The sequence below is a fragment of the Ochotona princeps genome, chromosome 1, assembly GCF_030435755.1.
Source record: "Ochotona princeps isolate mOchPri1 chromosome 1, mOchPri1.hap1, whole genome shotgun sequence".
In the NCBI taxonomy this organism is placed as follows: Eukaryota; Metazoa; Chordata; class Mammalia; order Lagomorpha; family Ochotonidae; genus Ochotona; species Ochotona princeps.
This window is the reverse complement of record NC_080832.1, coordinates 131,220-156,696: the sequence shown is the minus strand read 5'-3', so window position 1 is coordinate 156,696 and position 25,477 is coordinate 131,220. Positions and strand designations below refer to the sequence as shown.

At 45.7% G+C, this 25,477-nt stretch overlaps 1 pseudogene; it reads left to right on the top strand.

Annotated features, from left to right (window-relative positions):
* The first annotated feature begins 382 nt into the window (after positions 1-382).
* Positions 383-630, top strand: LOC131481543 (dynein light chain 1, cytoplasmic-like; annotated as a pseudogene).
* Positions 631-25,477: the final 24,847 nt, after the last annotated feature.

Below are 25,477 nucleotides of genomic sequence, written 5' to 3'. Positions count from 1 at the left end.
TCAGAGAAAACTGAGAGCTGAAAGGAGTGTTTCCCAGTGAATACCCACACATGTAGTATCTTTTTTGGCAAATGTTTGGGAGTTGAACCGTGTGATAAAGGATGGTGTTGATTTGGCTCATCCTTTCTGTGAGGAGAATCAAAAGGAAAAGCGCTGGCTGACTTCTGATTTGAGTTAGGTTTTTCAAAAAGGAGGTGGATATTGTCTCTTCATATCTTGCATGGATTCTTAAAACCAGTATGAAATATATATATTTTAAAAAGCCTGAGGGCTTAGCTGCGTCACGGCTTTGGTAGAATGCTGCCTCTTGCGTGAGCTGAATGGCGTCAGCACCTTCCCCAGGAGACCGGTCTGGTCAGCCAGCCCCAGCTCCAGGGTAACCATGTGGGACCCTAGGGCGGTCATCAAAAATGCCAACATGTCCGAAGAGAAGCAGCAGGGTTCGGTGCAATGCCCAGTGCTGGAGAAATACAACCCAGGGAAGGATACTGCAGCCCACCTCAAGGAGTACAGCCCCACTTGGCACTGCCTTGTGGCGAGAAACTTTGGAAGTTATGTGACACATGAAACCAAACACTTCAGCTATTCTACCTGGGCAAGGTGGCCGTTCTTCTGTTCAGATCTGGTTAAAAGCGTGGACTCAGCCACAAACCCAGTGATCCACCCCAAACCAAGAACTGCAGCCTGAATTCCAAATACCAGAGTCTGCCTCGCCAAGGGAGCACTCAGTCTTCAGACCTCTGCTGTGTTTGGTGCAGGGCATTCTGTGTACTAGTTGTGGTTATCATGCTTAGCCAGCAACAGCTTACACTTGTATTTATTTCATATTTGTCTTCCCCATGTTTTTTTCTCAATTCATTCCTTTAAAAGAATGAATGTTGGAGATTGAAAAAAAAGCCCTCTTCTCTGACTTACTGCGTATCATTGGATAGCACTGTGATTACTGCTGGGAGTGAATGACAGACTGCTTCATTGCCTTTGATTAAGTGGCCTGGTTGGTCAGCATACCTGTATGTCTGATTGATTAGTCTCCTAGGTGTGACGCTTAGAGGCCGTGTGTGTGATGAATCATGATTAGCTCAGAGATTCTTCTCTAGAAAGTAGGAGAACATTTTCAGTTCTTTTATACCACTGTCTGTTGCACTAGGTCGGGATGTTGCAAACAGCATGGGCCTTGGAGTTAGATCAGATCTAAGGTTTCACCAGCCAGCTCTGGGCTTTTAGTAGGTTACTTGAAATTTCACTTACTTGTCCTTCAGGATATTAGGTAATGATATCATAAATTGCAATATATTTAAACTGCTTTAGGGGCCAGCCTTATGGCACAGCAAGTTAAGCCTCTGCTTGCAATGCCAGCATCTCATATTAGAGTGCCAATCTGAGTTCCAGCTCCTGGTAATACACCTGAGAAAGTACAAGATAGCTCAAATACTTGGATCTCTGCTACTCATGTGGGAGACTAAGATGGCCCAGCCCTGGCCACGAAGGCCATTGGAGAGTGAACCAACTGATACAAAGATCTCTCTCTCCCCATCACTTTGCTTTTCAAATAAATAAATCCCAGAGGATGCCTGTGTTGCTGACACAGCTCTGCTGCTACACAGCACTGCCTGTCCACCAACCCATGGAATTTGGAGCGTGTATCAGACTAAGGCAGGAATCCAGGTTGCTTGTAATAGATTACATCACTTTGTGTTTATAATTTTGGAGAATGGACCAGTATTGCTTCTGTAAGTAGGAAAATGATTTGTCAGTAGACATTTATTAAGTAAATATGTTAGGAAAATGAATGTGAATAAGACGTAATCATTGCCCTTGAGTGGGATGAGGGCATGCTGGGGCAGGAGTAATATCAATGCATGTGGTTGTGAAACAGGGTAGTTAGAAGCTTTATGTTAGATGTGGGAGAAGACACACGAAGCAGAGGGGTGAACCGATGAGTCTGCTGGGTAGCTGGAAATGGAGAGGCTTCTGGAAGGAGAGCTAGCATGTACAAAAATTGACAATTTCCGAGACCTGCCAATAGAGCCCCGCAGTGGGACCTGCAGGTCTTTGAGCTCTGCATCCACGGATTGAAAATCTTTACAAAACACTATTTATTTGGAACATGCACAGACTGCGCCCTTGAGCTTGTTTCCCGAACAATACATTGTATCAGTGATAAGGGCAGTTTGGGAAGTTCATGGAAAAATGAAATTAAAAGATATGTTTATTTTGATGCATAGATTTTTGAAATGCCTAAATTTTTCTTAATACATATTTTCCATGAACTTTCTGAAGCAATTCACCTGGCATTTACATTGTCCTAAATATAAGTAATGAACAGATGAGTTAAAGTATGTAAGAGGATATGCATGGGAAGTATACAGAACTATCCTAATGTACTCATAGAAGGGACTTCAGTGTCACAAATTTTGATGCCTGTGGGATGTGGGGAGGAATCTGGTACCAATCCCTCATGGATTACCTACTGATGACTACATATAGTTGGAGCATCCAAAAAAAAAAAAAAAGTGGCAGAGATGAGATTGGATAGCAAGTGTCAGACTGTGGAGGATCTTTGGACTTTAGCTTTGTAGCAAAGAGAACCTATCAAATACTGTAAGTACAAATGGAACAGGGCTTCTCCTTCTATCTCCCCCCTTACCACAGATACAAGAAAGGAAGAAAGGGGGTGGGACTTGGCATAGTGGCCTAGTGGCAGATCCTCACCTTGAGCATGCCAGGATCCCATGTGGGCGCCGGTTCTAGTCCCAGTGGCCCCACTTCCCATTCAGCTCCCTGCTTGTGGCCTGGAAAAGCAGTCGAAGACCGTCCGAGGCCTTGGGATCCTGCACCTACGTGAGAGACCTGGAGGAGGTTCCTAGTTCCTGGCTCCTGGCTTCAGATTGGCTCAGCTCTGGCCATTGCGATCACTTGGGGAGTGGATCATCGGATGGAGGATCTTCCTCTCTGTATATTTGACTTTGCAATAAAAATAAAATAAATCTGAGAGAGAGAGAATGTAGAAACAAAACAATGGTCTCACCCACTTTCCTGTAGCCCTTGATCTTTTGTGCCCTAAGCAACTATGTGAAGATTATCAAAATAGTAATAATAATAATAATAATAATAATATAAAGAAGACTGGGTATGGATAGAGACAATCAGATTGATATGAAAGGTTTAAGAGGTAGAATTTATAGTGATAAGGAAATTAAGAGAGAGGAGTCTACATTGATGATTGGATTTGGGAGCTGGGTACCTGGACTGTGCCACAAGCAACCACAACAGCAAAACACACAGACACACACACATACATACATACACACGTGTATGCACGCGCACACACACACACACACATACACACACACACACACACACAATGTGATCTAGGAATGGAAACAAAATGTAGGGCTTGGTGCGATGGCTCAGTGGCTAAATCCTTGCCTTGCATGCACCGGGATCCCATATGGCTGCTAGTTCGTATCCTGGCTGTTCCATCCACTTCCCATCCAACTCTCTGCTTGTCTGGGAAAGGAGTAGAGGATGGGCCAAACCTTGGAACCCTACACCCACATGGGAGACCTGGAAGAAGCTCCTGGTTCTTGACTTTGGATTGGCTCAGCTCCAGTCATTGCAGCCACTTGAGGAGCGAACCAGCAGATCGATCTTTCTTCTCATTTTCTCTTTAAATCTGCCTTTCCGATAAAAAATGAAAGATGAAAAAAAAAAAAGAAAGAAAATGTAGTTTCTGACACCTAAATGTACTTAGGCTTTGGAAATCAAGTAATCTGTTATTTGAGATCATTCAAGTGATGTATTCTGAAAGCTAGGTGCCAGGAGCCTCCTCTAGGTCTCCCACATGGGCACAGGGTCCCAAGGCTTTGGGCCGTCTTCGACTGCCTGCCCTGGCCACAAGCAGGGAGCTGGATGGGAAGCGGGGCTGCCGGGATTAGAACTGGTGCCCATATGGGATCCCAGTGCAATCAAGGCGAGGACTTCAGCTGTTAGGCTACTGCACTGAGCCCCTTGCCTTATTCTTGATGTCAGTATTAGAGGGAAAAAATTGGTTTTCATCATTAAAAAAAGTAATGTTGGGCCCGGCAGCGTGGCCTAGCGGCTTAAGTCCTCGCCTTGAAAGCCCCAGGATCCCATATGGGCGCCGGTTCTAATCCCGGCAGCTCCACTTCCCATCCAGCTCCCTGCTTGTGGCCTGGGAAAGCAGTTGAGGACGGCCCAATGCATTGGGACACTGCACCCGCGTGGGAGACCTGGAAGAGGTTCCAGGTTCCCGGCATCGGATTGGCGCGCATCGGCCCGTTGCGGCTCACTTGGGGAGTGAATCATCGGACGGAAGATCTTCCTCTCTGTCTCTCCTCCTCTCTGTATATCTGGCTGTAATAAAATGAATAAAATCTTTAAAAAAAAAAAAGTAATGTTAACTGTTGTGTTTTTTTTGGTGGGTACTTAATAAGACTGAATAATTCTCTTTGTGTTTCATAAGGAAGTTAAAATCTTTTTAAAAATTTTAACTGATCCAAATAGATGTGGTACCATGTGCTGCTGGTGTATATGTATAGACTGTATAGTGTTCAAGTAAGGGTGGACATATCTGCTCAGATACTTTTCATTTCTTCATTGGAAAAATACTCGATATCCCTCATTAGGGCTTCAAAAACAAACACACAGTCCAGGGATAGGTGTTCTGGCACAGTGGGTCTACTTCCTTGTCTACTTCTGAGTCAGCTTCCTGTAAGTGCACACTCTGGGGGGGCGGGGAGGCACCAGCTGATGGCCTGAGTCACTGGGTCCCTGCAACTCATGCAGAGGGCCTGGGTGGGCTTCCAGGCTCCAGCCCTGGTCATTGCAGACACCAGACCCCGCACTCTCGCCTAGCACGGTGCTCGGCATGCTTTCTGTGCGTCTCACACATTTGGTATGTTTTCATTTGCAGTAAGTTCAAAATATTTTTAAATTTTCCTTGTGAATTCTTTGATTCATGGGTTATTTAGAAATGTATTAACTTACAAGTATTCAGGGGCTTCCCCAATTTTGTCTGTTGTTCATTTCTAATTTAGTTCCACTATAATTAAGCATATTCTGAATGACTTAATCCTCCTTCATCTGTTGAGACTTATTTTACGACCAGCACAAGCCTACACTAGAGTACTCCACACGTTCTTGAATATGTCTCGGCTCTTTCAAATGACATATTGTACAAATATCCAGAAGTCTGAGTTGATAATAGTGCTATTTTTTCTGTTTCCCCCGAAGAGCCATGAGTCTGGAGAGGGTGCTCCTAGGAAATCTAGGTCCTCGCTTCCAGTCCTTGTTCTCACTCCAGACTTCTCCCAGAGCAAAGAAGAGCTTGACGTGGCAGTGCTACATGCACATCGTGTGGAGAGGGTGCTCAGCACGGCTCACAAGAGACAGAAGGTATGCTGTGACACAGAGAACTGTGTGGTCCCTGGCAGCTGGAGGTCTGTACAAATGCCAGGGGCTGTGGCTTGGGGAGGGTCACCAGGGTGAAAATATTCTGGGGGAGGTGGCCAGAGGCATGACTGGGTCTGAGGGGCATGGGCAGGCTAGTGGGCACTGGGGCCAAATGAGTGACAGGATGCCATTTGTGTGAGAGGCAGCCTAGAAGTGACCCCAAACGTGGGCCAGACCAAGACGTGGACTGTCAGTATCTGCAGATGTCCTGACTCTTCCGTGTGTGGTGTCACTGCTGCCCAGCTAGGGTGGGTGGCTGGCTGGGGTGGGGCCGGATGTGAGTGGGACTAGCAGATGGACATAGCTGTAGACACGGGCCTTTGGGGAGAGTTTGAGCTTCTCTACTTTGTGTCCTGTTCCATTGACACAGGTGCCCTGTGGCAGTCCATGGCACATTGCTGTATCAGCGGGGTGGGGTGGCATGGGCTGCAGTTGGCTGGACATGTGGCTGTGTACCTGGAGAAGCCCTGCCATTTGAAGGAGCACGGTCTTCATCACTGAGGCCGAGAGCCATGAACAGAGAGATGTCCTTCCTGTGCAAGGTCCCAAATGCCAACATAAGACTGGCAGCAGGGTGCCACCATCTTGTGGCTGAAGAGCATGACCAACACCGTGGTGGAGCATCAAACGGCTCCATGGTGTGCAGCTCTGGGCTTGGCCTGCTAGTGTGAAAAGGGACAGGAGGGTCAGAAACCTGTGAAGTGCACTGCCCGTGACACCTACCTGCCCCCAGTGGTGCTAGTGCTACCTGCACTAGCAAAGATGGACCCTGAATGGATCCTTCCTGAAGCCTGGCAAATACTCTGCCAATATTGAGCTGCAACCAGGCAGCACAGCAGTCTCATGGCCAAGATGGCCACCTTCCCCGCTCAGCATCAGGAGCCCCAGTGAATCTGTCAACATCCCTGTCACCCAGAAGGTCTGGGCTCCTGCAGGGACGGGCTTGCATGAACACACCTGGTGAGCAGCTTTAGTGCCTTAGGCCCCCGACTCCAGCCCCCACAGCCAGCCTCCAGAGCACACACCAGGCTGCTTCCCACCCTTTTCCTGACTGGCTTAGGCCCTTCTGATCTCCACATGGACGATGGTGGCAGGGCAGCCGGTCTGAGGTCAGAGTCCCCTAGCAAGGCCACTCACACTGCCTTTGTCTTCTCTGTAATGTCTCACACCATCTTGACCGCCACACTGTCACCACCAGAAACAAACTGAATATTCCTGTTTTCTTGTTCCCATCCAAAAGTCAGTTTTAACAAGTAGCACACAACAGTCATTGTTTAAGATTTATGTTATTAATTTTATTTGGAAGGAGGGAGGGAGGGAGAGCGAGAAAGAGAGAGTGAGAGGCCTGCCATCCTCTGGTTCACTCCCCAAAATGCTGCGATGGCCAGGGATGGGCCAGGCTGACACCAGGAGCTCCATGCAGGTCTCCAGCGTGGGTGGTAGGGCCAAGCACGTGGGCCATCCTCTGCTGCTTTCCCAGGTGTATTAGCAAGGATCTGATTTTCAATGGAGCAGCTGCAACTTGAACTAACATTGACAAGAGATCCCAACCTTTCGGGCAAAGGCTTACTTGTCAGGTCATAATAGCAGCGCCCCAAACAAGCGTCTAACATGTTTCCATTTTGTGTCCTGCTGCAAGTAATCCAAGTTTTGCTTTTATATTAGCTCATCCTTTAAACATCTACATATTCTAACTGTACTCAATGTTTCCTGTAGAAACATGCCTGTCTTATTTTTGTCTTCTATGTAACGGAAGTGTAGGAAAGTCATGACTCACTGAGTTCGACATTATGGTACTGATATTGACATTTCTCATGATACAGGTCTCAAGAATTATTTCAATTCTTGTGGCGGTTAGGAGTTAATCAGAGCAAGAAAATGTAAATTTTCCCAAGCTATTGTTATACTTTAATGCAAGTGAGAAAACACAACTCAAACAGATAAACACATTACGGCACTTTGTTTCGACAAGGGCTCTGTGCAGCCTGAATGGCCAGTCCAGGAGGGTGAGCCCTGGTCATGGTCCTTAGCAGGCCTCACGGCTGGAGGCTGGCAGGGGCAATGGCATGATGGCGGCTGGGCTGCTCTCAAGGCCCTGTCAGGGGCCTCTGGCTTGTCAGCCAGCCCTGAAGGGCCTCCCTGAGAAGCAGTTGGCCTGAGTTCACAGAGCAAGTAGCAGGAGAGGAGTACAGGTGTCAGAAAAAGGCCAACAGGAAGACCCTCCTCTGACAACGTCTATTTTGGGATCCTCTAATTAAAGCTCAGACTCAGCCCTCCTAGCGTGTGATGGTCTGGCCGGGGCTCTGAGAACAATGTTGCCACATCAGCTGCCCTTGGAACATCCTGTGAACAACCCTGACCAAACTATTTCTGATTCTCGCACTCCCCTACCTGTGCTTCCTTCTTGCCACGACCCCCAAGTCTCAACTTGAGCTGTGGAGGTGCTATACTTGGGGGCTGGCTTTGTGTGTGTGTGGGGTGGGGGCTCCGCTGTGTTCCTGGATGACCCCATCATGGTGAGAGGCACCTTCATTTCCTCCTCTTGCCTTCCCACTCTGCCTTCCCTGGCCTCCGCCCACCTCCCTGGACAGAGCCTCCACTGCCTGCCTCGGCCCACCTCCATCCATCAGGGCCCCCCCCACCAGCCCCTGCCGCCAGCCCTGATGTGCGCCTGTCACTGCTTTCCCGGCATTGCTGGCTGCCCGGTGCCCTTAGAAGCTGCTTCTACCTGCCATCGCCAACCGCCTGAACTGCCCTGCCCGCCGGCCCCGCTGCCCGCATCTGTCCGCTGCTGCCAGCGCCTCTTCCATCCTGTCCTGCCCGCCCTGGGCAGCCAGCCAGCCGCGCCCAGCGCGCTGTCCGTTACTGGCGGCAGCATTCCAACAGCCGCCCTGGGCCGCCCAGCAGCGCTGCGGGGCTGACTGCCGCCGCTGCCCACCTACCCTGCCACGGCGCCCGCCCTGTGCCCTGTGCCACCAGCCGCCCCAGACGATCGCCGCTCTCAGCCGTCTGGGGCAACTTCCAACAACCTCCGCTGGCTTGCCCTTCTCCCCAGCCAGCCGCCAGCACGTGCCAGCTTCCCGTGCTCGCGGTAGGATCAGCCTCACCCAGCTGCCTGCCTCCTGCGGCGTGAGCTTGCCTCTGCCTTCTGCCACCAGCTACTGCTGTGGCCTGAGTGCCGCCTGCTGCCCGTGCCCACTGGCTGCTGCCAGCCGCAGTGTAAGCCGCCTCTGCCGGCTGTCATGTGTCGCGCGAGCCTGCCCGCCATTTCCACGCGCCACTTTAAGCCGCCTCTGCCTGCTGCCACCAGCTGCTGGGGTCCATCCCCTACGCATGCATGCTGGTTGCTTCATCGCCCCTCTAAGCCCCCTCTGCCAACCTACAGCATTGCTGACCCGCTGCCCACACCCGCTGCCACTTCTGGGCACCAGTATTTGCCGGTTCTGCCCGCTGTCTGCTGCGTGAGCCGGGATCTCCAAGTCCTCCTCCCAGGCCCTAAGCCATCTCCACCTGCTGCCCCAGGCCTCTGGGGCCCATCCCCTACCCGCGCATGCTGGTTACTGCCATTGCCACTACAAGCTGCGTGTACCAGCTGTCATCAGCCACCTCGAACCCGCCTGAGTTGCTCGTGCCTGGATACCGCCTCAGGAGCGCCAGCACCCAGGTCAAGTCGGGAAGCATGGCAGCAGAAAGGTGAGACGGGAAAATGTGTGGGGCCTGGTGTTTGCATGGCTGTGTGACCGGAACAGGCAGGTTTGTGGATGGAAGAGTTGAATATGCTACAGAAGTGTAAGTGCAACTCTGACCCAGTTCATCTGGGCTTGTTGTTGTACCTGCTGTTCAAGCTCTTTGAGTTTGTAGTGTTTAAGGGACAGCAGGTGTCAGGAGGATTTTGCAAGTATCTGTTAGCTTGGGCTTTTTCCGTAGCTCCATTTTCAGAAGTGGAACAATGTGCCAAGATCGGCCTTGGGACCGACAGCAGGCAGTGCACTGGAATACTGCGTGCGTGCCAAGTGGTGCTTCTAGGTTTATGGCATTAGTGCTGCAAGTGATCTCTGGGTATGCGTCTCTCATCCTGGGACATGGAATGCTCCTGGATGGGTCTGTATTGGCTTGCTGGAATGTGAGTTGAGAGCCTTCCCAAGTACTGGCTGGCATTTAGGAAAGCGGCCTGCTCCGTATTGGTAAGATAAAGTTGTACTTCCGGTGGGACTGACCTGTTCTATCTAATTTGCTGATGAGTTTTTCACAGCTGATGCTTTTCAAACATGACATCTTCTGTCAAGCCTGAGAACCAGGCTGACTGATTGAATAATCCAGTGTGTCAGTTGAGCCGGCCCTTCTTTGGGGCAGCCCTGCTTGTCAGGATCACATGGTTCCCGTCCCAGGATTGTTCACTCTCACACATTCTGCATGGATAGTGCAGGTGTGGTCCCTGTGGCCCGGACAGTTGTGTAAGTGCTTAGAAGTACTTGTTCTTCTTGTTACCCTATCTTAATGGCCTGATGTTTTGTTGTGAAAGAACCTTTTTTGGCTTCATTTTTAAGGCAGCTTTGTGTGTGAGGGAACTAAAACAATGTAGGAGTGGGTCCCATGTGTTAGAACTCCGTCAACCTGCATGTATGAGTGATTCATGATTGTTTGTCTTTCTGAGTGCACATTTATCCTCATAGTGAATATCTGTGAAAGTGGAAAACACTTGCTTTAGTTCTGTGAATGGCGTGGTCACTGCATGTAGGCTGGGTGTATTCAGACTTGTACAGTCATGGTGCTGAGGACAGCGATCAAAGAGATGCCGTGCTGATGCTAAGTAGAGATGGGCTTGACATCTACTGTGTATAATCACGACTTGGCTTTCATGTTGCAGTAGCCATTTCCACATGTGCTGTGTATAATCATGACTTGGCTTTCATGTTGCAGTAGCCATTTCCCCCTGTGCTGTGTGCTTCTGTTTGGGCATTCCAGGGTAGTGCAGCAGACAGGACACGAGCTCTGCCTCTCTCCTGGCTTGACCTGTGTTTTGTTGGTACTCAGATTGGTTCTGGCTGGCCTTGAGAAATTTGACAGGGGTCTGTGTGGAGGGAGAACCTTTCTCTGGGCAGAGATGAAGACATCAGCAGTTGAGCGTGGAAGTGTGGCGGTGGAGGCATGTCTGAAAACCAGAAGCCCTCGAGAGGAGCAAAGGATGCGGGCTGTAGGAAAAGCCAGTGTGTTGAAGCTACAAGACTGTGACCCAGGGCCAGGTTACACAGAGTCCTTTAAATGTCATGCTGTGGGATTTGCAAATGCAGAACTGAGGTCAGGTCGTCTTGCTCTGTTTCTGTGGAAAGGATTAGTTGAAGTGCAGGAAAAAAAGGCCGAATGTGTTGCTGTTTTGTTGTCCAGTTTTAGGGAAGAGACCATTACAGATGAAGACTAAGCCGTCATGTGGGCTTTTAATTTAGTCTTTCAAAGCTAAGAAAACTAGCTTGTCTTTTAATATGTCTCTCTGGAATATCAGATCTAAGTTTTAAAAAGGTCAGAAATATGTGAGTAAAACATTGCAACAGACAGAATGAGTTCATTTGCTTCAGTAGAGACATTTAACAGGAAATACATTGGCTCTTCATCCCCACTTGCTATCATAGAGCTCCTCTGATCCAGGCAGTTGCCCAGTGAAAGGACATCTGCTCTTCACTGTAAGCACTGGGATCACTCCTGAGTTGACATGTATGGTGTGACTTAGAGTAGCATACTGTGAGAAGGATCCAGGAATTAGGGCGTGGTAACTTTCAGTGCTCACCTGCAGAGTCTAGAAGGGAAGGCTGGAAAGTGAGCTGTATGAGAGCACTTCCCTTTTTAAGAATGATGGAAGTGTTGAAAGTTGGTGGCCATATGGCTGCCAGTGGGTGCCAATTCATATCCAGAGTGTTCAGTTCTCAATGCAACTTTTATGGCCTGGGAAATCAGATGATGTGGCTCAAGTTGTTGCACTCATGTGGCAAACCAAGAGGAGGTTCTTGGCTCCTGGCTACAGATTGGCTCAGTTTCAACCATTGCATCCATTTAGGGAGTGAATCAGCAGTTGAAAGATCTCTCTCTCTCATTCTGTATGTAACTGTGACATCCCAAGTAAAATAAGCCAATCTTTATGAACAGCTGTGTCTACAATGCTGGCCTCCTGCACGGGAGGCGATCAGTGTCCTGGCTTCTGTCACTCCAGTGCCACTCTCTGCTATTGACCTGAGAAAAGCAGCGGAAGAAGGCCCAACTGCTGCTGCCCTGCCACTATTTGACATTCCTAGAAGCAGCTCTGGGTGCCTGCGTTCAGCCTGGTTCTTCCCTGGTAAGTGATGGCCGTCTAAGGAGCAAATCTCCACATTCTCCCTCCATCTGTATCTCGGAGTCACACACACACACACACACACACACACACACACACTTAAAGGATTGCTGATCTTGTAGCCAATGAATGAGAAAAGGTAAGAGATGCATTTCCATCTGCTGGAGAGTTTCACTCATGCCTCAATGGCTGGTTTTGGTGCAGGTTGAAAGCAGGTGCCTCTTTGGGTCTCCCAGGTGCTGTGATGACACCTGGGCCACATTCCACTGGTTTCCTAGGCACATCAGCAGGGAACTGGACACTCATATGGAATCCTGCCATCACAATCAGCGTCTTACTCCATTGAGCCACAGCACTTGCCCAGCTCCTGTTTGCCTTATTTTTTCCCGTTTATTCCCTGAAAGATATCCAGTAAAGTTTTCCTGTAACTTCCAAGTTTGACGTTCTTGCTTTTCACAATTTGTGACATTCATGAGACATTCATGTTTGATATGTTGACTGTTGTATCGGTTTGCCTTTTTTTCTTAGGTTTTAGCACGGTGATGTTGCACTCCCCAAGCCCTGAGCTCACCATCAGGACCTGCAGCACGTTTGCTGGTATCTCGGTCCCGAGCTCCGTGATGTTTTCTGCCTGCCCAGGCATGATCAACACACACTGGAGCATCTTGTTGCAAGTTCTAGTGGGACCTGTGGTCACAGGTAGCACTGGCATAGGACCACCCAGGTGCTAGGAGTTGTGGTGGCTTGCGAGCACATGGTACTGGGAGAAGCACTTGGCCCTTGAGGGGTAGGGAATAGCCTCTCACATATGTGGCTGCACCAGGCCTTGGTTGGGTTGGAACACCGTGGAAGACATGACCACAGGGGGCTCAGTGCAACTAGTTCTTGCATGGTTGCATGGCTGGTGCCTGCTGAAGTCAGAACTGTGTTGGAAGCCCTTGCTGATGTGGACCAGCTGCGTGGCTTATTGTAAAATGTGTCCTGTCAGTGATGGTGACTGAAACAAAAATGGGAATATACCAAACACAAACCTCATGTCTATCAGTTTTTTTTGCCTTTCTTGTAGAAAAAATGTAGCTTTTGCTTTTAAAGGGGGAAGAAAATTAAGTGTCGGTATCTTAGGTAATTATTTAATTTCACAATTTCCCTGGCAATATTTTTTAAATTTTTTTATATTTTTAAAGATTTTTAAAATTTTTTATTGGAAAGTCAGATATACAGAAAGGAGGGGAGACAGAGAGAAAGATCTTCCGTCCAATGATTCAGTCCCCAAGTGAGCGCAACGGCTGGTGCTATGCCAATTCCAAAGCCAGGATCCAGGAACTTCTTCCAGGTCTCCCACGCAGGTGCAGAATCCCAAGGTTTTGGGTCATCTTCGACTGCTTTCCCAGGCCACAAGCAGAGAACTGAATGGGAAGTGGAGCCGCCGGGATTAGAACCAGTGCCCATATGGGATCCCAGTGTGTTCAAGGTGAAGACTTTAGCCACTAGGTCATGGAGCTGAGCTGGGCCCTAATTTTCAATTTTAAAGAATGTATAATGTTCACTGAGGTAGAGAATTTTGTAGTGATCTGCATTTTCCTTTGTGAGGCTGAAGACTAGTATATTTTTTACATGCAAAAAAACCTTAGCAGAGGTTAAATTGGGGCAAGCAATATGACATAGAAGAAGGTGTAGTTATTACCATATTTCATGTTTTTAGTGATTAAATAAGTGTTTTTATAATTATGAAATGACCACAAAGACAGAAATTTTTCTATGCAACAGCTAAAGAAGAAGTTACAAGTCTGTTGTGCTGGACCCTTATGTGTGGTGGATTCTGCGCATCACTACGAATGCTCTGTTTCCAGGTGGTCTGCCAGCAACAGGACCATGGCTTGTTTGGAGGAAAAAAGACCTCTCCACCTGCAGGGCGAAGTCCACAGGAAATGGAAGGTTGCTCGCTGGCTGCATCAAAGCACACACTGGGAGACAGCACCCAGCCCAGCGAAGATGCAGGAGATATTTGTGGGTTTGGGAGGAGAGCCTGGAGTAGCAGTAATTAAAGGTAACTCACCTTCTGCGACCTTGAACAGTTGGGAGACTAGGAAATCCCACGTTCTTACTACAAGCTGTGCTTTGATTACACCAATCCTGGGCAAGGGCCCAGTCCCTTGTTCTTTGCGTTAGTGTTTGCTGTTGGTTCTTGGAAATCTTGCTTAGGTCCAGCTCATAATGGAGAAGGAGAGTCAGGGTAGGGCTGCGTGCACAAGAGCCACTAATCTCTGAGCTTCTCCTATCCCATACTTTAATAAACACACTGTACAAATTTGACAGGCTTGTAATGTTTCTCGTAGCAGCAGTGTGATTGCAATCCGTAGTGTGCATTTTCTACACAAATACCTCCAGCTGTTTGCCAGTTGCTAGTTCTCACACATGTCTTAGTGCTTCCCTCTTGTATGCATCTTTACTCATGTTAAGCTTCCTCAAATTGTACATAGATTGATAAGGTGACTAATAAGCTGATTAAGAAGATTGGCTTTTCAGAGTCATTCTGTGTAAAAACTGAAGCCGCTGTACTGTAATTGGAGCGTGCTTGGATTGATGCTTGACCAATTTTGGATGAGGAGCAAAGGTTTGCCAATAAGAGTGTCTGTAGGTAAATGGGATGTGTGTGATTCTTGAGGTTCTGGTGGGAGTCAGATCGTGTCATTTTCTCTTAAGGTATTCCATACCTCATTTCTCCTCAGACTACAGTGTGTGTACCTTACCTAGGACTGCGCTGAAATTTACAGCTGTTTTGAATTTCTCAAAAATTTTCTGAAGTATTGTTCATTTTACGTAGTTAGTTTTGTAGCATAATCTCAAATTTGGTGTGCCAGGCTTCACTCATTTGAATGAAGTACCAGTCTGGAGCCAACAACCTGAGAGGTGAAATGCTACACCACGTCCTGGGCAGCAGAGGGCAGCAAAGAGCAGTGGAGGAGGTGGTACTTGATGTCAGCTACTGGGGATCCTTCCCGGGTGGAGGCAAAGATGTGGGCTTCCAGATGGCCAGCAGGAGGAGGGATCATTACAATGAAGGAGAGCAGAATAAATGAGACATGTACAGGGTTGACATGTGGAGTCAAAGCTGAAAGTGTTACATCTGCCCTTGTGGTGGGCAAGAGGCAAGAGAAAGCACAGATCAGAACACTTTTGTACTGATTGCTATTTGCAGTCTGTCTGATGCAGGTCGGATGGCTTAAGGCAGCAGGCCTCTAAAGGCAGTGCTGGGAGCTGATGCAAACGGGCTGTGTGGGGGCTGGCAGCGATCTGCACACAAGGACCGAGAAGTCCAAACCAGGAGGTGGAGAAGAGTCACTGAGTCCAGAGTTCAGTGGCAGAAATGATAGCATCATATGCAGATACAGAAAGTGGTGAAGCTGCAGGTGCATGCCAGGAGTGTGATCTTGCCACCTACCTGAGCAGGATGTGCTTTCCCGGTGCTGCATATCTTCCCCTTCTGCGTATGGGAAACCTGCTTGTTTGCAAAAACATCGTGTGATTCAGAAACCAGAGAAGCCTCAGTCTACCAGTTGTTGGACGTCTGCCCCCCTTGCAGCACACTCCCCTTAGCTTCAGTTTCTCCATCTGTAATTCTCGTCTCAGAAGCTGATGTTGAGGTAATGAAACAAGTGTCTTGTCATTTGGTTTGCTCAGTGGGCCTTATTGTGTGACGCCTTCTCTCCCGTTTCTCTTTGTGCTTGCTCAAACACCCATACCGTCATTTGCTGTTCAAAACCAGTGTCTTCCTGTCTTCTATAAGCATGCAGGACGCTAACAGTGAAGTACTATGTACTGTGTAAGCTGTCTTGCTAAGTTCCCTATTCTTTCGTCTCCCGTTACAGTCATGTCAGCCCTCTGAGGTGCTTTGGAGTTGGGGACACTGAGACTTCAATACAATCACTGATTTTGCCAGTGCCCCATACGTGGCAAGTACTGAAAGGGGATTTAAAAGCCACGTGGTCTGATTGTCATGCTTTTGCACTGGTCACTATGCACCCTTCTTCCCTATGTAGACAGTTCATCATTCATCCAAAAATTCAAGAGTAGAAGTAGAATGAAGAAATATTTGTTTGTGATGTGCAATAGCATTGCAACTGGCAAGACATCATATTTATACCATTTCCTCTATTCAGTATTTAGGATGGAAAGTCCAGAGTTCAATGACAGAAATGGAAATAGACCTGTGGATTGAGTCCACCACCTCAATCCCATTTTGGAGCCCGGACCTCTCTCTTCCTTGGCAAGCAAGGGCACGGTGCGAAGGTGCTGGACTATGAAGCAGGAAGAGCAGCTGAGTCGGGGGAGGCTAAGGGGTCATTGATTTTCAACCTTCAAAGCTGTAAGGTTCATAAACTTTTTCCTTTGACAGATTACCTGTTAAAAAGGGGTTTTGTTATAGGAACAAAAATGGGGTTATATATATATATATATATAGTGTTCATGCTGTTGTATCTAATATTATGTAATTTCACTATCAAATAACACAGTAATAATAGTATTGTATGGTTTTGGGAAATATTGCCACTTGGGCAAACTGAATGAAAGACTTAAGGAATATCCATATTCTTTACAATTTCCTGTACAGGAATGATTATCTCAGATTAATTTCAAAGAATTGAAAGTCAGGGCCCAAGTACAGCAGACTGACTGGGAGTTGTCAGTTTGTCAGTTATGGCATGAGCCTTAGAATTCTGACATCATAGTGGTGGGCTGGCCTGCCTACTGCAGAACCCTCAGTCTTTCCTAAGGTGTATGCCTGTCTCCACATTGTTGATTTATATATCCAGCTAGAGGAAAAGAAAGAGTGTCATCAATACCTGAAAACAACTCCAACCCATCCCAAAACAACCCAGACGCCAAAGACACAAGGTATTCTTTTTATACTTCTACTTAACCTAACAATAGAGAGTAATTCGTAATTTTGTTGATATCACGAGAAGATACTCAGGTTCTCCTGATGGAGACAACTCCTCAGTCCCACGGGAAACAATTCCCCCTTAGGTTTTTCTTGTGAAAAAAATTCTAAGAAGGATCCGTCCTGTTTAGGAAAGAGTTTTGTGTTATTCTCAGTCGGATGTGTTCATGGCCACACAGACCTGTTGGGATGTGGTCCCAATGCAACCAATCTATACCTAAGCATGGCTTGTTGTTTAAAACGTTTGGATACTTGCAGTTTTAGTTGGTGTTTTTAGCATTCCCACACTCCCTTAGATTTGAATACTGATTTAGATGAGACGGGGAGCATCATATTTGTGTGGAATCAATATATCCAAGTTGTAAGGACATCTTTATCATCGTATTTTTTACATGTGGTAAGTGTCAGATTGCCTGCTGAAGTCATATTTTGAGTGCTTGGAGAGTGGAAGTTGTGGTCTCCCTTTTAGTATTCCTTACAGAGTGCTGTATGATGGCTAGAGAGGAATATTCATTCAGTTAGTGAATGGAAATATACTCTCTTGTAAGACATCAATTGCTTTAAAAGATTAGGAGCATATGATTCCATTTTCTTGCAAAAAGGAAGCAGACATATTTTTCTTAGATCATATCTGTTGCATTTATAATTAGAATGAATTAGCATCACATGCATGTGGAGAACTTAACAGTTGAAAATTTCTTTTGACATTTGACTTTAACTTGCACTCTGACCCTGTGGATAGATAAAATGTTTGCAGATTACATATTCTGTTTTCTGTTACCCGTTGCCTCTCGCACACAGCCCATTAGAGACAGTTGAATTCTTGATTTGCTGTGATCTTGAGCACTTTCAAGCCTTTCAAAGCTAGGATTTTTCTTCTTCATTTTCCTCAAGCATCTACTGGTCTCCACTTATTGCTAATTATAAATTCATGTTCAAACTTTTAGATGCTTATTGGCAATATCACAGTCTGAGGATGGGAAAATCTTTGGTTACAATAATGATCAGAAACAGCCTCAGAATCACAGGAATTTCTTCTTACAGACCTGTAGGCCCTATTTCCCTTGAGTTTCTCGGGGACCTCTGCTTAGGATCCTCTAAGCCCGGTCAAAGAGTTGGCAGGCTGCACCTCTTCCCAGGGAGTTCAGGCTGAGTGCCTGACAGTTGCTGTGTTTTTCCTTCGCAGGCCTATATTCTTCCTTGAATGTGTTCTCTAACACCTGATGTGCCCTCTGCTCTTTCAGACCTTTAAAACATGGAACAGCATTAGATTTAGTCAGAGATCCTTGTTGAAGAAATAGAGGGTATAGTTTTGTCAGGTGTCACTCCAAATGTTGGCACAATACTTGTTCTGTCTTTGGTCATTGTATTTGGTCACTGACTGTCTGCTCTGTGGCGTGTCATGTTGAGCAGGCCCAGACAAGAAGGCATGACTCCACCAGAGCAACCCCGCTGCTGCCTTTTGGTGCATGGACCCATGAAACTAACCAGAAATGGTCAAACTACGAAACACCAAGCCTTTCTCTACAGCGATGAATTACTCATATCGAACACTAGGTAGGTACATGCCAGGCATACTTTCCTGGTTTTAAAATTTGTTTTCATGGATAGTTTTTCTAAGCAAACAGAATGGTTTTGCTTTAGTCTTTGCAAAGGTTTTGTGGTTTTCACTTATTTGTGAAGTATTCTGGGAAGGTTTGTTTTCATCTTTTCCCTTTAGGAAATGCAATCAAGAATGGGAGAGTCGGGGTTCCTCTTTCTTGGGACTCAGAGAGATGCTAAAATAGGAAGCAGACAACTGAAGGTTGTGATAAGTGTAGTCAGTGATCTTTTAGGGAGATAGAAATGGTGCAGAGGATAAGGTATAGTGTCAGAGATGAGTCCTCGCAGCATTTAAACTGTGCCCGTGGCATGAGAAGCAGCCACCTGTTCTAGGCTCAGTGCCCCATCTGTCTGACAAGCTGCTTGACCGAGGACACCAGAGGCCCGTGCTGGGTGAAGATGGATGCTCCTGGAGTTCACTGCTTTTGACAAGATGATATGTGAGATTGAACAAGATGCTCAGCATCCAGGGCACATAGCATAGGGTTTTGACAGATCCCAGTAAGGAGTTGGGGGATTTTTACTAAGGGTTTTTCTTGTGGAAGTGACAATATCAGGTGGGTTACATATTATGACTGCGGGAGACAGTGGATTGGAGAGCAGCAGGCAGCAGTGAAGGACAGAGACTGGATGTGATAAGCCAGGTCTCCAATTCCAAGAGCCCCACCATGGGAGTGACAGAGAAGGCAACCTAAATGTCAGCTGGAACTGGTTACTCTTCTCTTAGTCCTGGACACAAATGCAGGAACTTTCCAGCCTGAAACACGGTGCCTGTTGAATACACAGCTGCAAAGAAAGAACAGAAGGAATGAACTGATGTGCTAACCTGCCACTCCCACGTCTTCGTAATCATAAGACAGAGAATAGCTTTAAACATCTCTTGAAGAAACCTTTGCTGTGAATAGAGACAGATGAAATCTTTATGTTCTGCCCTACCTGAGCCTCCAGTCCTGCCTGGCCTAGTGAAGACTGCAAGACTTGGGCCCACTTTCCTAAAATGCAGTCACATCTGAGTGACAGTAAAGTGAGGTCTGGTGGGTCGGGTACATGTCATGTGCACTATGATATATTAAGAATATCCTTTATGTCCCCTTGCCTACATCTTGCCTCGATTCTTTGAGATGCAATTCCTTTTGCTGTGTTCCAAAAGGCTTTGATTGAGATTGAGAGTGATTTGAGATTTAGATACATTGGATGTGTTTCCACACTAATGTTATTCCAAGATTTTATATATTCAGTCTCTCCCTTAAGACAAGGTTGGAAATAAGTCATACAGTATTCAACTTTTGTTCAGCGCCTCCCCTCCAACACTATTCAATTCAGTAAGATATAGATAAGCAATGAATAAGCAATTCTCCTAAAAGTAACACCTTTAAAATATAGAGAATGGTGTGCCCCTCACTGAAGTCAGCATTAAGAAAGACAAACAGCTCACATTCCCTGATTGCCTTTCATCACTTCTCTGTTCTCAGGTGCTCCTGGGTCAGCCCTCACTGGGCACACTTAGTCTCACTTACTTGTGTTGTGGAATACATGGGAATGGCCTGTGCTTGACCCTGGAACGGGGAGAACAGCTGTTCGCACCATGTTTAAGCAGCAAGCATCTCATTTGATTTCTTTTTCCCTCTAGATACAAAAACAACTTCAAATTGAAATACCAGATTCCTCTTAAAACATTATGGCTTGCCAAAGGTGATGAAGGGGAAGGCGACGCCCACAAAATAAGAACATTTCAGTTGGGATGGCCTATGTATAATTTTACCGCCAAGGTTTTGTGAGTACCACTTCTGTGTCTTGCTCTGTCACTTTGATATGGACAGTCATAGTCATCTTTGCCTTGCCTGGAAAATGGAGAGAAGTATAATTTCCACAGACTTTTATTGTGGGGAAAGTCAAACATCTTAATGTGTTACTGGCTCACATTTGGCCTTCAACCATGGCACAGACATGTCTTCTTCTTTCCCCCCAAAGCTTGATGTGCCAGTAAGTGCAGGGATCAGGTAGTGAGGGTCCACAGAGAGTGGGTATTTTGAGTTGACAGAGAAAGAGTTGAGGGAGCAAACCTCTGTGATCCCTCTCCAATGTCCTCCAGCTTCTACATCGAGACATTTGTTTCAACTAGAATTTCTGTTTGTCGTGTTCACTGACATGGCATCTAAAACACGTATTTGGTTTCATGGGTGTGAGGTTTCCAAGGATAGCTTTGCGATTGATAATAGGAACAGTGCTCCATTTCCTGGAAGTCGTGAGAGTAACAGTTGAGTAGAGGGAGGTGATGGAACTCATGCCTGCTGCCACAAAGAGGCCTACAGCACATCTTATGTGGGATTCTCCCGTGGAAAGTCTACAGCACATCCTATGTGGGATTATCCCGGGGAAAGTCCATAGCACATCCTATGTGGAATTCTCCCGGGGAAAGTCCATCATGTGTGCTCAATGTCATTGTTTACTCTCCTCTTCTCTCTACCAAAGTCTTACAGGTCACTCTGAATTTGAGACCATGGAAATGTTTCCCAGTTGTTAATGCCAATTATGAGATGGAAATGTTGATTGAGGGAAAATATGTGTGATGCTTATTGGGAGAAAATAGTCATTTGTACTGTTCTCTGCTTTTCTGTAAAAAATTCTCTAATGGTTCTTAGGATACTGCTCAGTGTCTTCTCAGTCTTTCAAGTGGTGTGTGGTAATATGTGGCATTTTTGAGAAGTTTGACTAGATACTTTTTTGAATGAGGGTAAGTGTGGGCACTAGATAGATACAGGTTATGTTGCCTATGGAGCTATGTGAGCACAAACATGCCCAGGATGTCCAGGGTACAATACATTCTCTGTTGGCTGTTTCACTTTTATGCAAGTCAACATAAGTCACTAGAAGCAGTGCCCATGTGTGTAGGAGGATGTGCAGCCAAAGAAGGGTCTAATTTGCTGTTGAAACATGTCCTGATAAGATATAGAAGTGCAGAGTGGAGGAGCTCTTAGTGCTAGAAACAGGAAATGTTGCAGGCCCTGAAGAAAAATCTGTGCTTGAGCAATTCTGCTCTGGAATATAGATGTAAAAAATCTGTAAATGTACAATTACACCATATTTTTTTATCCACCAATGTTCCCAGTAGCACTGTTTGAAATAGCCAATACCTAACCAAGAAATCACATGTTCAGCAACTGATGAATAGATGGGATGGTCAAGGAGTGGTGTAGGATCTGGCAGTGGGGAGAATTGGAAATGGCTTCTTTCTGAGTTCAGGGTTCTTGGGATAATGAAAATATTCTGAACAAGCTATTATTACAGATGCTTTTACAGGATGGTGAATGTACCTAGGCACACAGGCGGTCAATAATCTGTCGTTAGCCATACCCATTTTGAATGCTAGTAATCGATAAGTCCATGTATGTTTGAGCCTTGGAAACTTTTCACTTTAGATATTAAATGAACCAGTGATATACCAGAACGGATTTTAAGCATGTATCTTTTGGCAGTAGGAGATTTGAGCTTCTTCAACGTATCATAGTTCTGAAACAATGTTTCCTAGGCATTCATTTAACATAGGACAATTCGACAATCGCTATGAAGTGCAGTAATACAGGTCCCACACTCCTCCCCAACTAGTAATATCCTTCTTCCCGTGGCGAGCCTTCCACCCACGTTACTAATCTCTTCATTGGACCTTTGCCTGAATCATAGTACTTGCTGCACTTGAATAACACTTCAAGATAGCAGAGCACTCTGAGGTCTAATTCCTGGCAACAGGCTCATATCATCAGTTCAGTGATGTTCCTGCAGTCACTGAGTTAGCATGCCATAGCTGCAGTTTGGGCTTTAGCTTCAAGTCAGTGTGGTGTACAAGAGCTGAGTCCATCCAGAGCCTGGGTATGAGGGGGCAACCATTTACACCTGAGCTCCTGTTCCCAGCTCATGTCTGCTAGTGTTTTTATCTGAACTGATAGTCTAAATTAGATGGAATCAGTCTTTTACATAGGTTAACATGTTCTCCCACTTCTCTATTTGCAGGTCTGTGGCGTTTAAGGAAAAGTGGACTAATCTACTGGACAGGTATTTCCGCAGTCTACACCTTCTGTATCTTTAGTTTGTGATAAGAGAACATGTATCCCTGGAAGTGGTGCCCTCACATCATATCCCCCAGTAACGCTTTAGATAATCTTCAAATAATTTTTCACTTGGATATCCTCTGCAAGTACTATAAAGCATGTTCACTCATTGTCATGAATGTTCTATTCATTGTTGAAGTTCTAGCTGCTGCGCTTGTTCTTTCTCTGCCTAAAACCTTTTGAATGCAGCAACTGCTGTGCTTGGTATAGAGTGAGTTCTCCCCAATACAGGTTACTCTATGCCTTTAATCCTCAAACTACACTTCACAGCACTCATTATTTTCTGGGCCGTGTGTTCTTTTTCCTGAATTTTTTTCCTACTCATATTTTGACCTTGGTAAGATTCTAAATGTACAAGAGCCCTCTAAATATTTATATCGTATGAGCATAAAACTGCTATGGATATATGCACAGAGTAATACGTGTATAGTCCCTGTATAAATGTATGTATTAAATATCTCCGGCAAGGGTTTTGCATAAGTAAATGACAAGATATAAATAGAACAAATTTGCATCATGAGTTGATTTGAAAGGAATTATTAGCTAATTGATCTATTTTGGGTTCTTTATGAATTTTATTAGATATATCACTCATGCCAAAGAATTAGAAGGCTTATCAAGTTCTTTACTGAAAATTGACTTGAAGAATACCAGCAACTGTTCCTGCGTAAGTGTGTTTTTTGCTAAAAATTTGAAACTGCAATTAGGTGACTCAAGCATAATGAAAGAGAACCACACAGAGCCGGAGTGTCGGAGAAAGTGATAGACATTACAAAGCAGGAAAGGAGGAGCAAAATAATGGGAGAGAGGAGGGAAGAGGGAGAAGACAGAAGGAGGAGAGATGCAGTGCAGTGACAGGTGGGAGAGTGTGCTTTTCAAAAGGACTTTCTATTAACGAATATCTCCTGTTAAACATGCACAAAGCTTCATTAAAAAAAATATTTTCCTAAGCCAGTATTCTGAAATTAAATCTTCCCGTTCAACTTTTACTACCTTCAGATCATGGATTTATTTTCAGTTTTCTTTTAGTGCTTTTTATTAAGATATTCTTATTGATTTTGATAGCCTGGTTTAAGATGATGGTATGTGCAACATAGTGACAGATTTATCATGCACCATACAGGCTTTACGCAGATGTGCCTGTTTGGTGGTATTTTGCCCTATCTGCTTATTTCTTTTCATTGTGTCCAGATATGCATCTTTGTGTGCCTGTACATACTGTACAGTTCAATCTTTGAACACCTACATTATCCTAAAATAAAATTATATTCTTGGGTAGCCACGATGCAGTGCTCATCTGGACGCTGGTGTAAACAATATTTTCAGCTGTTTTTTGCGTTCCCATTGATAGTTTACACTGTGACGCTCCTTTTCTTGGACAGGATCCACCCCAGGGTCAGGTGTTGCCTTGTTGTGCCTACATCCAACAGCAAGCACATTGCCACCAGTGAAGAGAATTTTGAAGAAATGCACCTTTTAGGAGATCAGTGTGTGTCTGCCTCATTTTTTTCACTGCTGTTTGGAGGAGTGAGTGGCTTCCATTGGATCACATTAGATTTCTGAAGTTTGGTACATTAGCCAAATGTTCATGGAATTGGCAAGCACAGCAGAGATGCACTTTGTGGCTTTGTTCTTTTTCTTAAAAAAAATCATTTTGATTTTTATCAGAAAGATTTACTGAGAGAGAAAGATCTTCCATCTGCTGGTTTACTTCTCAAGTGGCTGCAGTGGCCGGGGCTTGTCTGTTGTGAAGCCAGGAGCCAGGAACTTCTGCGTCTCTCCCATGGGTTCATGATCCCAAGTCATTGTTCCAAGCCGTACTCCTTTCCCAGGACACAGCAGGGAGCTCGATGGGAAGTGGAGCAGCTGGGACACGAACCGTTGCCCAGATGCGATCCTGGGTGTGCAAGGCGAGGATTTAGCTGCTGAGCCACCGTGTCTTGCCTGCGACTTTGTATCAGACCACACAAAGTGATATTGCAGGGGAAAAGAGATAGTTATTTCCCAGAAGATATTCATAGTCAGGCATCTTTTTGGATCTATTTTCAACAACCAGAGGAATTTTCTGAAGGAGTTAATCATGAAATTCTCCCATTATGGCAAATGATTACACTTGGAAATTCTAATGAAAATCACATTGGAATCTTTCCCAGTCAAATTTCGTTGATATAGTTTATGTAAAGTAACAGTAGAATACCTAATGCTACTCATTCAAACCTGGAACTCTTTTTCCTTCTAATGTTATTTCATTTTATGTTACAGAAACATATTTCCTGTAGTACATTTCTTCTACCTACTTATTTTCTAGATTTCTTTCATCTGAAAATAGTTGTATTGAGTGGTATTTTTGCTGAATCTAGAAAAAAATATTTACTTGATATTTCCCCCTTGACACTTTACATGTGTGTCCCATCATCTTTCGTTCACCTTGCCTTCTGGTGGCTCGTCTGCTCCTCCTTTGTTGGTCATCGGTGTGTGTCTTTGCATCTTTCTGTCCCTGCTTTTGGTATATTTTCTGTTTCTGAAGTGGAATAGTTTGATAATATTGTGTCAAAACATGGTTTTCATGAATTGTGTTCTGTTTTCCTTAAACTCTTGCATTTGTAACTTTTTGTGTAGGCCACATTAAGGGAAATTCCACTGTCACCTCAAATGACTCCCCCGCCGCTTTTCTTTACTTTTCTCCCATTCTGAGATTCTAATTACATGGACAGTATGCTTTTTTATTCTTTTTAAAAAAGATTTGTTTATTTTTACTGCGAAGTCAGAAATACAGAGAGGAGGAGAGACAGGAAGATTTTCTGTCCAATGATTCACTCCCCAAGTGCCCGCTACAACTGGAGCTGAGCCGATCCAAAGCCAGGAGCCCAGCGCCTCTTCTGGGTCTCTCACGTGGGTGTAGGGTCCTAAGGCTTTGGGCCATCCTTGACTGTTTTCCCAGGCCACAAGCAGGGAGCTGGATGAGAAGCGGGGCTGCTGGGATTAGTACCAGCACCCATATGGGATCCTGGTGCATTCAAGGGGAGGACT